Source organism: Macrobrachium nipponense, chromosome 46, assembly GCF_015104395.2.
Source record: "Macrobrachium nipponense isolate FS-2020 chromosome 46, ASM1510439v2, whole genome shotgun sequence".
NCBI lineage: Eukaryota > Metazoa > Arthropoda > Malacostraca > Decapoda > Palaemonidae > Macrobrachium > Macrobrachium nipponense.
Genome location: NC_061106.1, coordinates 12,915,065 through 12,929,586, shown reverse-complemented (window position 1 = coordinate 12,929,586; position 14,522 = coordinate 12,915,065). Strand labels below are relative to the sequence as shown.

The 14,522-nt window shown below is 38.3% G+C and overlaps 1 protein-coding gene across 4 annotated transcripts in view; it reads right to left on the bottom strand.

Moving 5' to 3' along the window:
- LOC135214754 (cGMP-inhibited 3',5'-cyclic phosphodiesterase 3A-like) overlaps positions 1 to 14,522 on the bottom strand; it is a 326,967-nt gene that overhangs the window by 259,884 nt on the left and 52,561 nt on the right. The window lies entirely within an intron of this gene.

The following is a 14,522-nucleotide window of genomic DNA, read 5'->3' as shown; positions in this document are numbered from 1 at the left end:
TATACCCATTATGGAAGAAGAACAACACATTTGTAACGAGGAAAAAACAATACAATCACTTGAAAGCAAATCCTAGCGATGAGTGATAGTGCTCTCTCTCTCTCTCTCTCTCTCTCTCTCTCTCTCTCTCTCTCTCTCTCGAGCGCGCGAGCTTTTACTCATTGTCAAGAGAAACCGAGGACACAATGGCTGAAGAAGACCGCTTTCGATACAGCCACTTGGAAAAGAGTGAAATGAACTGCCCAGCGATGTCACTTTGGAGACTTCCATAATTTTGTCTGTTGGCCTCTCCGAATAATGTTGGGATATTATACATACATACATACATACATACTACATACATGTATATACTCTTTGACAACTCAACAGCTATTCACAAACAAAACAACAACACAAGTTACACACCTGGACTAAAAGAAAGGGAAAAAAAGCGAAGGAGTAAGTGGGCTAAAAATAGTCGTAAAGACACTGAAAACTCGAAAATGCCTCTGTTTTGCTGCCAATAGCCAAGAGTTTACATCATTCTGGGAGCGATTTTCTCGAACTTTTCTAAATATTCCAGAATTCTGCCTAAAGTTATGGCTCTGACGTCATCAACAGTAATGGCGTGTTTGATAAACAGAAGGTAGCAGTTTACTCAATCATCATTCGTTCCCGTTTTCCTCTCTCTCTCGTGAGTGCACGTTCATGACACGTGGAATCTGTTTCGGTATGAAGTACTGTTAAAATCAGCGTAGACTGGGATTTCGGTTACGTGGAAAATAATAAAACAAAAGCAACTAAAACAGAAACAGACTGTGGCCGTTATCAGTGTTTTGAAATTTTAGGATTATCAGTTTCCCCGAATTCGCTAAAAAAAAATGCATATAATGACGTCTGTTGAAATCATCGCAGTGTAAGATCATAAAAGTAAAATCACTGAAATCCGTTACCAAGAATGTACATAATTTCCTGTTCCTAAGTTTATATCTCATTGTTTGAAACCAATTTTGCATGGTACCGATCTCGTCTATACTAGCCCTAAATTTTAGCCCTTTTAGAGGGGTCTAGTAGGCCTATAGCAATGGAAAAAATGTCTGTATTTTGTATTTTTTTAAACAAATTTGGTTGAAAATATACTGTGTTGCTCTATAAGTCAAATATTTTCGTCGTGAAAACTTAAATGTTTTTAATATAAATGTCAATATTAATGCCAGTATTAACCATTTTAACGGAAACCCCTTCCCCTTTCCTTTCGTTTTCGGCCAATGAAAAATACTTCGGTGGTTTCATTCTTAGACCTCAGTTGTCTCTTAGCCATACCACTAATCAGCCTATTGCATACGTGCTTGTACAACGATTTTTCCACTGAAGTTCAAAATAAAAGCACCTTTGGTCACGCAGTTCCCGAAAACAAGAAACAAAACAAAAAAATTCAACAACTTGAAGTAAAAGGAAGTAGCCCAGCTCATAATATATTTATTTTTTAGATTTCAGTCAATAGTAAATGACAATTTTTTTTTTTTTTTAACGACCAGCTGCCAGTATTCCTATTTAGCTGCTGATCTCCCAAGGATCGGGTGTGACTCGGCAAGTACAACGTAAATTTCCAATATCAGAAAACCAATGGCTGCCGCCAAGCATAGTTCCCACCCAGTTTTATATGGTAGCCTTAACCCTTGTTTTCTCTTGCTAAATGGTGAAAAGACGCGTCGAATGATAAAACAGTCACTGCGATTCTTATCAGTTAACCAAGAATAAGATTCGTTAAAAATTTTTCCAACGTGTACCAAAGCTTGGCCTATTCTTCTGCTAGACTGTTTTGGATGGTGGAATTAAATGGCGTTATTCTTACCGTCTCTTTCGAGCGGCACGATAGTTCCTCCGGATACATTCTTTCAAACGTACGTTAGTAGACGGTTCTATGATCACTTGCCAATGAAACAAGTTTGCCTTTATGGCTTTGGGTCACTTTAGCATGATAAGAGACGCGAATATAGGTACATAACGATGCCCATGAGGTTCTTATCTGACACAAATTTTGAAAATGTAAACAAACGGTAGTGTTCACATGGATTAAAGCGATTCGGCGGAACTTTTCATGGAAAAAGTAATGCTCTGCCAGATAAATTTCAAACGCATTTTTATTTAGATTCGTTGTAAATAAAATTACTCAAGACATCTCTTGCTTTTTTATGGTTTATCACTCGTCACTACATTATTTTTATTATTCAGTACATTTAAGCCAACACCGTACACTCGAACGTTGTGTTTAAATGCAGCTCAAGTGATGAGTTTTACTGTTATTTTCATACAATATACGTATTTTAGGATGAAAACTTTTAGAAATATATTTTCTGGATTCTAATTTTTCGAAATGTTTTGTCAAAGTAGTTTATTCTCCTATTATACATAATATGGTCGTAAGTGACTGTAACCCTGAAAAACTTCATGTTTACATGGTGGCACATAGTACGTACATGGGATAATGGGAACTGATATTATACTTGAAGTACCGGAACTCGCAAATGTAATTAGTGAATTGCCATTTCCGTCCGGGTGGATTTTAGCCAGATAGAATGAACTTTCCGTTATTAACAACACAAGGAGAGTGCCGACGCTTTTGAGTTTGGAGTCAGTATCAAGGAATCATGATGATGTAAGTAGGCTAGCATTTGATCTTAAATTTTAGAAATACTAGCTAAAAATATTTAAGAGGAAGCAGATGGACTCAAAGTATAAACGATCTGAGAACTTTTGTTGCACAATGCTTTATGGAGGTAATAAGATACCTAAATCTTATAGTCATGCAGAGCATCAAAATAATATGTATTGTTTTTCCATTGATATTAGTATACCAAGAGGGAGATGACGCAACTCTGGCAATCTCATGTGAAACCATGCATGTACTCTTTAAAACATGTTTTCTCGGCTGCCCTTGAAGACTGTCAAATGATTTATGCACCATTTACTGAATACAATATGAGCTGTATGCAGAAATAAAAATATTTTGTTTTGATGGTATATTTTTTTTTACAGTTACGCCATAAAGTTTTGCAAAAATGGCAACATTACAAGTTTATGATCATGCTGCATTGACAGCCAATCTTCTCAAGCCTTTAATGATTGGTAAATAATCTTTGCAGTATTTGTAGCCAATCTTCTCAAGCCTTTAATGATTGGTAAATAATCTTTGCAGCATTTGCCAAGGACAATTTGTACTATGTAGAAATAAAAATATTAATTCTGTCTGCTTTAGTTTTATACACTTGAGCAATAAAGTTGACCAATTTGCCACCGTTATGCCACTTTCTTTCCACAACAAATTTTGGTACAGTTTTACTTTATAAAGGGAGAACTAATTATTATCATTCTTTATTCATGGGTCATACCAACAGGCAGTAAAATTTGACAACAGCCTGCTAAAATAATTGTTATCTTCGGCACTGTCATCCCATGTAAGCTTCATCCTTAGGCATAATAATGATACTAATAGCCTTATACTTAACAGTCAATATTCAATAGTCTGTACAATCATTTTATAGAATTTGAAAATTTACTGTTAATACCTGATAGTAGTACTATTAATAAAGATACAATTAACATTGTAGTTTGCAGGGCTGTATAGCTAAATCTTGTCATTGCCAGTCTACAGATGTATATGCAGGCGTTCCCCTTCTGGTTACTTTTTATTAAATAATCCGTTTTGGTAGTCACATTGTTGCCTCTTAACGTGTTCTGGACTTCAAAGTGTGTTGCAGAAATTTAAGCTCATGCATACCAGGTGGTTTGAAAATGTACTTTGGCAGAAAATGTGTGCTGCTTATTCGTGATCCATCGTTTGGTTCATTATATCTTCTGCAGTTTCTACCCCAAATACGGTAGTGGTCTCGCTCATTGTACTTGTCAGGAAATCTTGAACACAAAATTAACAAAAATCAGTCCTGAATCTCGCATGTCACATACATTAACAACAGTCTTCCTACTCTGACCTGCAGACATTTTTAAGGCACTTTTGAACCTACGAGGCTAATCAGAGATCTTGTAAGATCAACTATTTAATTACAGTATATGTAATCCTGTTGGGTTCTGGCGCTTGGTCCTCAAGACCTAAATTTCATAATCAGTCAGCTACAGTATACATGTAATTACAATCTGTATTAATTCATATTCATACAGTTGTGATTTAAGGAAGTGTACACTGTACTTATGGTACAGAACCAGGTCAGAGCATTGAAATATGACAGAAGCTATTTGTACAGCTTCAAGTGAAATTATTACCAAGAGGTACATATGTAAAGCTATGTAACATGTCACAATCATACTGACTTTAATTCAACATACTTATTTACATTGTACGGTCTACGTTTAGCTAGTCTGTAAGAATAACTTAGACTTTTGTAGCTAGCCAAGACTTGAGCTGAAGGTTATGCCAAGTTAGACTACCTTTGCTAAACTAAGGTTAGGCTATGGTTGGCTACCCGAGGTTATTTGATTGTCAACCCTGGTAAACTAGCTAGTTGGTAAAGTTTGCTTTTAAAGCTATATGTAATGTAGGATGAATTTCAAGTATTGTTGAGGGTGAAAATGACAATGGTAAAATTGAAGAACACTGCCTGTAAGTGTTCTGGTAGATCAAATTTACTTGGACAAGCATCTTCTGACAGCTGAGTCCTCTGCTTATCAGGAGGTTTGAGAACTTATTGATACATAGTAAATAACATTATACAGTAACACTTTACTTACACTTAAAATGGCAGCAGGCTTAGGGCTAGGCCTCATGATACGTACATTGTAGTACTAGTAGTAGGGAAAATTGTCAACTTTAACTTTATGGACTGACGGTAACCCTACATGCAAATTTATTAGGTTGTATAAATTTAATGTCAAATAGACTTTAATGGAAAGCTTATTACAGCATTCTTTATTTTGTTATTTCAAAAAGCATAAGTGTAGTTGACTGTGATATAACACGTTTACTTGAGGTTGTTTCAACACAGCTATAAAGATTTTCATGAATGAAAATATGTCTCTTGTGAAATGTAATACATTTTATGGCCCAGCACTGGGTGCCAGAGGCAGCTCTGATTTTACTGGTCTGTGCAGTCGTTTCCATTTCTGGGAATCAACACATAGTAATGATGCTTTACTTGCATGCAACAGTCATGTGGCTGTCCAGCCTCTCCCCTCTATTCTATGGGTTTTTCCACTGATATTAGAGGCTAGCTCATTTGAATCTAGTCAGTTTACTCCATTTACACGATGCAAGGATAGAAATTTCATCATAAAATTTATAACGTTATGAGTTTTCATGTTTTTATATATTGTACTGCAGAAAACTTTATTCATAAGCTAGCTAGTCTGTCTAGTACTTGTGATCAGCAGTGAAACAAACTTGACTAAGTGCAGTTCCTTATTTACAATGAAATACTGTACTTCCAAGGTGTAGCCTAGACAATTTTTGTGCAGTTAGTGATAATCTCCCTTGTGGTGAGTAAAGTGTTAGTTATAAGATGAAATATCTTGGGTGAGACTGATTATTTCAGCTTACTCCTGAAAGTGAGGTTAATAGAGACCCGGACGAGAGGGAAGGTTAGCCCCATAAACCTTACTTTCCCTATAACTTGACCTAACCTAACTAACCTAACCTCATCTTGTATACCAGGATGGTTCACCACAGACCCCATGTAATTTGTGCCAGTGGCCATACCACGTTGAAAGCACTGCTTCTCATCTGTCCTGTGTACTTCGTATAAGCGATTACTATGAAACCATTCACTCCAATCATAACAGATAACTGTGGCTTTGATTGAGCAACTAGATGGCATACAGTATAAGAATCTGTTCTTGAATTTATCTAAATTGTGTAAAAGAATCGAAACTTTGAAAATTATTGCCCATTCATCGGAGTGAAGTAGTGTGTGATGTACAAAACAAGACGACATCCTTTGCATAACCAAAGCAAGAGCGTTCCCACTGTTTTTATGCTCAGAAATGCCTCTCTCTCTCTCTCTCTCTGATTAGATGTGACGATGGGACTAATATTAACAAATATAAAACTCGTTCAAATCCCTTCAGATCCTGATCAATATTAAAGTCCCCAGTGAAGTGCGATAATTTTTATTTTGCCCTTGTGCAGTTGTTCGTGAGTTTTCATGTATCGTATCTCACAGTCGATATCATCTATGAGGCTAACCTTGTCTCACGGCATGCCTGTGAAGTTACACTTAGTATTTCTCAACCAAAGCGTTTGTCTTATCTCATCTCACAACCAAAATGTCAGTAATTTTTTATATTTATAAATTGTTACTTGTCCCATAAACAATATGTATCATGTTTTGCTCATCTCACTCTAAAATGCCTTGAGTTTTTGCTTGCTTCATTACAGAATGTCTCAAGTCTTATTTATCTTGCAGCCAATATGCATACTAGTTTTAGTGTGTCTCATGACTATTATATGTTTGGGTTTTCAGCAATATCACCACCAGGATGTATGATGATTTTAATTTATCTAATGATCTACATGTTAATGAAGCATTATTTTCGTTATGAACAATGTGCTTGAGTTATTAATGTGTCAGTGATATTGTATTTATCTCAAGAATAGTAGTTCTGTGGGTTTACATCTTGCAGCCTTTTTTTTTATATTTTTTAGTATTATATAGCGTTCACTCCTTAGCTACAACATTTATTTGTTGATCACCTCATTTATTAATTACTTTCATCAATACTTTTGCATGCTTTCATTCTTTACTTGGATTTATGAATACTCTATTACGGCTTATGATGGGGGTTCCAATCTTGAGATGCGTCATAAGCCAGAAAATCGTCAAAAATCCTAAGAAAACCTTACTTTTAATGCTATAGGTGTATTAAAAACTATATAAACTGCATTTTTATTGTATTTTTCATAAAAAAAAAATTCAAATATTGATTATTTTGCATTTTTGGAGTAATATTTCTTCCATCAGATCGGCGCCGTAACCCTGGAACATGTGTCGTAAACCTGGAAATAATTTATGATGAATATAATTGAAAAGCGTCGTAACCTCGAAACGTCGTAAGCCGGGGACTGCCTTATATGGAAAATTGCTCAGCAAGTTAATACCATTATTGGCTTAACTCAACATGAAAACTCAACATGAAAACTCGGCATGCTCATGAGTAAACCTAACCTACCTTAATATCTGGACCGTGACCTTGGCAAAGTATGAAATGGAGGAATAACACATTGGCAATTCAAGCCACACATGTCGTAATGGCTGGTTGTGGTGATCTTCACCATCAGTCGTATGGCTGGGACGACAATTTTTTTTTTTTTTTTTTTTTTGTCAATGCCTCGGTTACACATTTGCAATTCAAGGACATGCAGTGCACAACTACCGAAAATTTGCTAATTACGACATTAGATGCAACCAAATTGCCATGAATCGTTACTGTCACCAAATTTAGTAATGTGCACCAAGTGATTGCAGATATTTTAATTGATGGTGCTTGTCACAATTGGGAATTACGAATAATGACGACACCATCGTGTCAGTACTGTGTATTGCGTAATGACATGGCGACAAATGACACTTGGCACGATCCAACCGCGTATGTGTTGGGTGGTGTCATGGATCCGCCATCACTTGGTGCATGACACTAAACTCACTGACAATGTAATGATTCATGCCAATTGTTCCCAATTTGTGTGTAACTGGATCGGAAAGATGTCGTAATTAGGCAATTTTCAGCAGATATGACGTGCGCTGCACTGAATCGCCAAGGCGTGAATTCGGCCATAATGGGTATCATGCGTGCTTCCGCAAGTTTTTCGTAGAAGTTTCAAAACAAAATGAATCTCGGGCCAGTAAATTATTAGACAGTTTATAACTAACTTCGATGATACGTCAGGAATTGCAGAAAATTACAAAACCGTAATCTGTGCTTCAGTTTTTTCATACATAATGAAATATAATAAGAACTAAATGTAAATACCCAGGACTCCTCATACTTTGGCGTTTCTGGACGAGGGGATAGTCTAAACTCTAATCTCCTCTCTCTCCTCTCTTCTCTCTTATCTCTCTCTCTATCTCTTTTTCCTGTCTCTCCTCTCCTCTCTCTCTCTCTCTCTCTCTCTCTCTCATGGTGCTTTCCAAAGTTAACAAATTAGAAAACATGTCAAAAGAGAGATCCCTGTAGAGGGGTAATGCCATCAGTGTACCTCACGTGGCACACAATAAGCATTACTTGAGGGTCTTTGCAGCGTCACTTTGGCCCCTAGCTGCAACCTCTTTCATTTCTTTTACTGTACCTCCGTTCATATTCTCTCCCATCTTACTTCACACCCTATCTAACAGTTGTTTCAAAGTGTAACTGCTTTGAGGTTTTCTTCCTGTTACACCTTTCAAACCTTACTGTCGGTTTCTCTTTCATTGCTGAATGACATTATAGGGCCCAGCGCTTAGCCTTTGGCCTACATTCTAAATTCTGCTTTATTATATATAAACAAAGAGAATAGAGCACTAAATAGCTGTTACCACTTTATTAAGAAAAGAAGTTCTCAAAATGCAAAAAAAAAATTATTTTATCGTTTAATTGAATCTGAATTTGATGGGATGTCAATATCAGGAACTAGGCAGAACCCGGATGAACGAATAAGCCAGCAATTCTCTCTCTCTCTCTCTCTCTCTCTCTCTCTCTCTCTCTCTCTCTCTCTCATGCACACACGCAAACAAATTTTCAGTTCCATTCGCAATTTCCATCATCGTGGAGATTTTATTTTTTTTTCCTTTTTATGAAGGCGGGAGTTGAACTACTTTTAGTTTGTTTAGGTTTTTCTGCCCCCAAGATTTTCTTTTCTCTCCATGCCAAGGCAGTTCTCTCTCTCTCTCTCTCTCTCTCTCTCTCTCTCTCTCTCTCTCTCTCTCTCTCTCTCTCTTAATGCACTGACAACTCTGGACATGAAACTGAGCCTTCCTTTCCAGTTATTGTATGTTTCTCGTCCCGTACTTCTGACCGTATATTGTATTCAAGAGACCCTTTTCAGTGGGGCTATGATATTGATCCTGGATATTGACTCGCCTATTTTTAAGGCCAGTGGACAGAGAGAGAGAGAGAGAGAAATAGAAAAAAAACGTGACGCACGATTGACATGGAATGATGACCTATTTTTAAGCCCAAATAAGAGAAAATGATCCCCTTGATCTGGCTTTGTCAGTCACATTTGAATTAAATGTATTCCTTCGCAAAGTAGCCAAGGGAAAAAACTTGTTCTAATCGAAAAGCATCGCTCACCTAACAGAGAATCATTTTATTACTCAGATGATTCGCGAACAGAAATTCCTTCAGCTTTAGAAGAACAGTCAATAGGAGGAAGAGAAAGAGATGCATTAGTAGAACAGCCAGCAGAAAGAAGAGAAGAGATGCTTTAGGAGAACAGACAGCAGGGGGAAGAAAAGAGATGCTTTAGGAGAACAGGCAGCAGGAGGAAAAGAAGAGATGCTTTAGGAGAACAGGCAGCAGAAGGAAGAGGAAGAGGAACGTTCTCTTCTTTTTCTTCCTCTATTTCTTTATTGGCGACGTTGAAATCGAAGACTCTTGGTCTCTCAGCGTCGCTCTAATTAAATATCGATTAGTGACGTAATGACTAATATTCAATACCACGAGAATACCTCGATTTCAATCGATCGATTATGCCTGCGTTGCTAAGAATTATTTTAAAGGATTTCCTTATGATTAATATTCAATGCGTGAGAATAAAGGCATAATATACATCTACTAAGTACAGCCTCAGATTTAATCAAACCAAAGCAGAGCGAGAAATAATAATCGGAATGAGATTCTATTTGCTATTGGTTACAGATATTTCCAAGAGGTTTATTGGCACCCAGCACGCAATAATTTCCAAACGATAAATAACTGAAACAGTCAGTAGTAATAATTCGGCTCCTGTTTGTCATGCAATTTGCAGACACGAAACTCCAGCCGAAGGAAAAACTACACGTCAAAAGAAAACTGTTTTGGTCGCTATAAATGAGAATACACAAGACAGAGGATTTTCGTTTTATAGTTTTCTGTAAAAGAAGGATATTGAGATGCCCATTTGTCTGTCCGTCTGCACTTTTCTGTCCGCCCTCAGATCTGAAAATCTAGTGGGTCAAGAGGGCTGCAAATTGGTACGTTGCGCATCCACCCTCCAATCATCAAGCATACCAAATTGCAGCCGTCTAGCCTCGGTAGTTTTTATTTTATTTAAGGTTGAGATTAGCCGTGATCATGCGCCTGGCAATTTCCATTTCGGCGCTGAATGACCTCATAGGTCCAAGTGCTTGGCCTTTGGCCTAAATTCTGTATTCAGTTCAGTTTTCTCTCTCCTCTCTCTCTCTCTCTCTCTCTCTCTCTCTCTCTCTCATGAGGGCTGATAAAGGCTTCAAGGTCAATCCTAAGGCCAAGGTAATTGCAATGCCCCAATTTACTTTGGGCTGTCATTAAATACCTAATTGGGCTGCCTTTCAGAGAAGAGGCTATTTAGCTACCAGCGAGCTTCCAATTAACTAGATTAACAACCACTTGTGGATTGTGAGCTGCACATATTGAACCGACCTGAAAAGAAAAATTTTTTTTTGCAGTCGTTACTTTTACGTACTAGGTAACGAACTCATTGTTGCTAGTGATGGGAAAGTCCATATTTATTGCGTTCTGACGTCACGCCTTCTGTAAACCAGCAGTTTTGACGTCATTCGAGTGCATAAACGAGCGGTTAATTCCCTTACGGGGTAGTACCGTCAGTTCACCTCATGCTGTGCACTCTAAGCTTTACTTTAGGTTCTAGCGCCTCAGTGGCGTGGTTGGTTTGCTCTTTGCCTGCTACCTCGGTGGCCGCGAGTGTGATTCTCGGGCATTTCATTGAGGGCTCAGAGATGTGTATTTCTGGTGATAGAAGTTCACTCTCGACGTGGTTCGGAAGTCACGTAAAGCAGTTGGTCCCGTTGCTGAATAACCACTAGTTCCGTGCAACGTAAAAACACCATACAAACAAACAAAAACAATTACTTTAGGTTCTTTGCAGCGCGCCTTCCTGAAACCCTTTTAATTCCTTTTACTATACCTCCGCTCACATCCTCTTTCTTCCATCTTACTTTCCGCCCTCTCTCGACAATTGTTTCTTAGGCAACTGTTTTGAGGTTCTCCTCCTGTTACTCCTTTCAAACCTCTTCTAAGAACCTCATAGGTCCCAGCGTTAGGAATCATGCCCAAAATTCTCATATTCCTAGATTCTTAGTTGTACGGAATATAACATCGATATAATAATCAAATGAACTTGTTTCATTACGTATATCCTGCCATACGTATTCAGTGGCTGTCATGAATGACTGGAGTTGCAAGAGAAACCGGTTGTAAATATTCGTTAGAATTTACTCCTATGTAAGTGTGTCATGGCACCCAACTTTATTCATGGAAGAAATTAAACACAGATTGATTTACGGTTGCTGAAACTGGCGTCACAAAACACTGAGAGAGAGATTAATTAGATCCTCTTCTTTCCCACCGGTATCCCTACACTAAGAATTCGGTTGCCTGATGCGCCTTTCCTTACAATATCAGGCATAGTTTATTATTTGGCAGAGGTTTTTACGACCGCATGCCCTTGCTGTCATCAACCACAGTTATTGGCGGTGGGCCTAGCCTTTTACTGAAAAAGTAAGACTGCGAGGCAGCAGTTTCCACAGTTGTTGGCAGTGGGCCTAGCCTTTTATTAAAAAAAGTAAGACTACTAGGCAGCAGTTTCCACAGTTATTGGCGGTGGGCCTAGCCTTTTACCGAAAAAGTAAGAATGCAAGGCAGCAGTTTCCACAGTTATTGGAGGTGGAACTAGCCTTTTACTGAATAAGTAAGACTGCAAGGCAGCAGTTTCCACAGTTATTGGCGGTGGGCCTAGCCTTTTATTAAAAAAGTAAGACTACTAGGCAGCAGTTTCCACAGTTATTGGCGGTGGGCCTAGCCTTTTACGGAAAAAGTAAGAATGCAAGGCAGCAGTTTCCACAGTTATTGGAGGTGGAACTAGCCTTTTACTGAATAAGTAAGACTGCAAGGCAGCAGATTCCGCAGATATTGGCGGTGGGCCTCGCATTTTACTAAAAAATTAAGACTGCAAGGAAGCAGTTTCCAGTTATTGGTCGTGGACCAAGCCTTTTACTAAAAAAAATTAAGTCTGCAAAGCAGTAGTTTCCACAGTTATTGGCGTTGGGGCTAGCCATTTACCAAAAAGTAAGACTGCAAGGCAGCAGTTGTCCTTTTAGTCGCCTTTTAGGACACGCAGGACCTACGGTGGTAGTATTCTTACACCCCCTACCACAGGATGGAGAGAGATTAATTAGATGTTCACTGGAAATTTCTAAAATCAGATGTTAAGGGCAGTGGTTTTATGGAAACGTGACATGCGATCAGTCGGTTGGTCCAGGAACGTTGCGATCAAGATGGCAAAACATGGCTTTTGCATCCCACATACTAACGTATTTTTATAGTGTTAAAACGAGCATTTGAAAACCTGGGAATGTTTTTTACACTTCTACGAAAGTGCAACAATGTGCGCACGCAGTTGTTATTCCATTTGCCCTATTTCTTTAAGTAAAGTAGAACATTCAAGCTGGTGATATGTGTTTAATTGCTTTCGTTCCTTTTACTGTGCCTTCTTTTATATTCCCTTTCTTCCATCTTACTTTGCGCCCTCGCCTAACAATTGATTCCCTGTGCAACTGCGAGTCTTGTCTTCTGTTAACCTTTCAAACCTTTTGCCGTCAATTTCCGTCTCGGCGTTGAATGACCTCACTGGTCCCAGCGCTTTGCCTTTGGTCTAAATTCTGTATTCAATTCAGCTCAACTGCTAAATATACATAAACAAACAACGAATGTTTTATTGCAGAATGTACTACGTAGCTTGCTATTGTTGTTTTGCGATAAGTACTTATTATTATGAAAAAGCGCGCGCCTCCTGTGTGCTGCGAGGTAAACAATGGCTCTATTCCAGTCTGTCTTAATTTAGGAACCGGGAGCCCTTCCGTTGTCATGGCAATTTCCAGATTCTCCGTAAACAGCTTTACAGTGCAGCGCATATGAATTCCAGATTCCTAATATTCAGCGCATTGTGGGCCGTCGGTTTATAATGCAAGTGATGTTTTTGTTGTTAACTGGCCGTATTAGGATGTGTACAGAGGGAGAGGGAATCGTTTCTCATTAAATCAATCTACGTGCCTAACACGTAATTCATCGCGAATTTGTTTGCTGTTAACAAAGAAAGATATAAAGCAAAGAGAACTGACCAAATATGAACCTTGAACCATTTCCAGCCTCTGGTTCTAGAGCGCCTCAGTAGCGTGGTTGGTATGGTGTTGGCGTGCCACCTCAGTGGCCGCGAGTTCGATTCTCGAGCATTCCATTGAGGTGTGAGAGATGTGTATTTCTAGTGATAGAAATTCCCTCTCGACGTGGTACGGAAGTCACGTAAAGCCGTTGGTCCCGTTGCTGAATAACCACTGGTTCCATGCAACGTAAAAACACCATACAAACAAAGAGAACTGACCAAATTTGAACCTTGGTCCATTTCCAGCCTCTGGTTATAATTGTTCATTCCGTTGATACCAAGAGAGTAAATTGTAAGAAAGGGGACGGGTGGGTTTGGAGTTGTGAGAGAGAGAGAGAGAGAGACCCTTACTCTGTCGAGGAAAAAATGGCTTCGATCGAGTAGAATGGAAGATTAGTTTCCTTTGGGGTTTGGAAAGACCCGAACTTAATTGTTTTGGTGGACCTGAGAAATGGAGTCTGAGTTTCCTCGATAAAACACAGCTGACGACGGAATGCTAAAATATCTCATAGGGGTTACCAGGAGTGGTTACCCTTAAGGTTTGAAACCCTTAAGGTCTCTTTCTGTCTTTTATACATATTGCAATTTAGTTGCAACGTATTGCAACTTTTATTCGTATTCGTGATTAGCGGCCCCAAGATACTGCAGTACTCTGATGGAAAATTCGTCTTTGACCCAATTAAAGTGAACAGCTGATTGTATATGTATAATATATATATATATATATATATATATATATATATATATATATATATATATATATATATATATGAGTCTGATCACATCACCGTGATTCATATATACGCATTAAGCTACAAATGTCCTTTAATATCTAATTTGCTCTACCTCAGAATTAATATATTTTCATATATGTCAACTGAAGGGGAATTTTTAGTTGATAACAATTTCGTCGGCTCCCGGCGCGAACCTAGGAACCAAGAAATCAGTACGTGCAGTGAAGCGCCTTTAACCATATACTATATGAATGACCTCATATGTCCCAGTGCGTGGCCTTTAGCCTAAATTCTAGGTTCAATGACTATTGAAAGGGTCGCAGAGATCTTGCTGAAGTAGAGCATGAAAATTGAAAGATAGGAAAGGTTTAGTTATAAGAATATCTAAGCCAAGAACATTGACTTTGTTTGAATTCATGAGGGTGGAAAAGAAATGGATGTTAGTGTGGAATGTGAAAGAATGA